At 35.9% G+C, this 1,854-nt stretch overlaps 1 pseudogene; it reads left to right on the forward strand.

The window, feature by feature from the left end:
* The window catches only part of LOC119587021, an 8,322-nt pseudogene that overhangs the window by 3,125 nt on the left and 3,343 nt on the right, over positions 1–1,854 (forward strand).

Here is a 1,854-nt window from a genome sequence, read left to right on the forward strand (position 1 = left end):
GTCTTGATAAACTTTACTTTTCATGTAAATGTGATTAGCATATCATTTCTTCAGCCATTATGCCAGTATGACAGCACTGCCTATGTACTGAGGACATATTCCATACAATGCTCCAACTATGGACACTGATAAGAAAACAAAAGATGCATGCTTCTTATTATGAAAGGATCCTTCAAAATGGTTATTTAATTTGGTTAATTTCTTAAAGTTAATGTTTTGAGCTTTTCTACTCCGAAATTGAACTGGAAATGACAATTTGCTGTTTGCTTTAGGGTAGGAAATTTATTTTAGTGTAGTGCTTGTCACTGGTATCCAATTTGCTAATATACCTATTATACTGTCTGCTGAAGTATAAACCTAATAAGTGTCTAGTTAGACCAGCTTTTTTTTGTTTTTGTTTACTTAGAATTAAAAAATATTCAGTCACTGATCTTTTACTTTAAATATAGGGACTTGCAGTCTGATATAGAATATTTGTTTGATGGAATAATGTGAGATAATGTACATATATATGTTTGTGTGAATTACCAATTTCTTGGAAATAGCACCTTTTTTTGGAATCTGGTATTATGCATTATATTTTAATGTTTATCAGTCAGTAATGATTGAGTAATGACCCTTTTCATTATCTCTTCCTTTTCCAGAATCTGGTAGTGAAACTAGATGAATCACTTCTACCAGTCTGTGATGTAGAGGTCCAAACAGAAATGGTTTCTCAATGTTCAATTTGTAATTGTCCTGGGCTGTTGTCTGACCACCTTAAGACAGTTCCTTTACTAGGGAAAGATAAACATGTTGATTCTCAAGAGAAGTCATGTGAGGCAGCAGAACTTTCACATTTTCTGAGTCCAACACCTCTGCTTCATTTAAAGCAAGAAATTCCTTGTGTCTCAGATTCTGTAAGTGCAGGATCATCACAGTGTGATCAGGATGACATGGATGTGAATAATATTTCTCTCAAAGATATAGATTCTAAAGAGATTGCAAAGATGCAAATCCAAGAATAGGGACTGATTCTCAATTAGACAATGTGTCCTGGCAACTCCACTACAGACAGCTTTAGATGAAAATATGGACCTTGACTATGCAAACTCTACTCAACTTGAAGAAGGCCAAGGCGAGATTCTCTTGGATCATTTGTAAGACTTTTATGCTTTGATTGATTTCAGTTTATATTCTGTATTCCCTTAGAATCTTTTTTTATGTTTGATTGTGTGCAGAGTATATTATGCGCCTGTGTTTTTGTGTATATGTGGGTGTGTAATATTGCCTCATACAAGAATGAGTTTACTTGGAATTATTCTGAATGTGACTGGTTTTACATCCTACCCTATATATAAACTATATAAACAAACAGACTTAACGTTTGCTTTAAAGCTCACCTGAAGGAACTTCATTTCAGGAAGGTTCAGATGCCACACATTCAGATGGTCTGATGTACTCTGTGTATACCATGAATTCCTGTGGAGCACTCCAGTTAGTCAGTCGAGTTCTAAGCAAAAATACCTCTTCAAAAGATTCTTTAGAAGAACCCGTAGAGCGAGCTATGATTGAGATCAAACACACAAAGAGGAAGACCACAGATCCCCTGACCACCTGGAGTTCCCTCACGCTGCAGGAGCAGGAGCAAGGCAACCAGGTCCACATTGCAAATGCCAGTCAAGAGGAAATGGTAGTGGCTCCAGACATCCCCAGTTTTGAAGGTATTTTGGTTTATATTTTGTATTCCCTTAGTAACTTTTTTATGTTAGTTGTTGACATTTCATGGGAAATATGTAGATGTTCTAACAATTTACATGTTCATTGGTGCAGTCTTTAACCATTGGATCTGGGTGTTTCACAGCAATCACATTG

This window comes from Penaeus monodon, chromosome 22, assembly GCF_015228065.2.
Source record: "Penaeus monodon isolate SGIC_2016 chromosome 22, NSTDA_Pmon_1, whole genome shotgun sequence".
Taxonomy (NCBI): Eukaryota; Metazoa; Arthropoda; class Malacostraca; order Decapoda; family Penaeidae; genus Penaeus; species Penaeus monodon.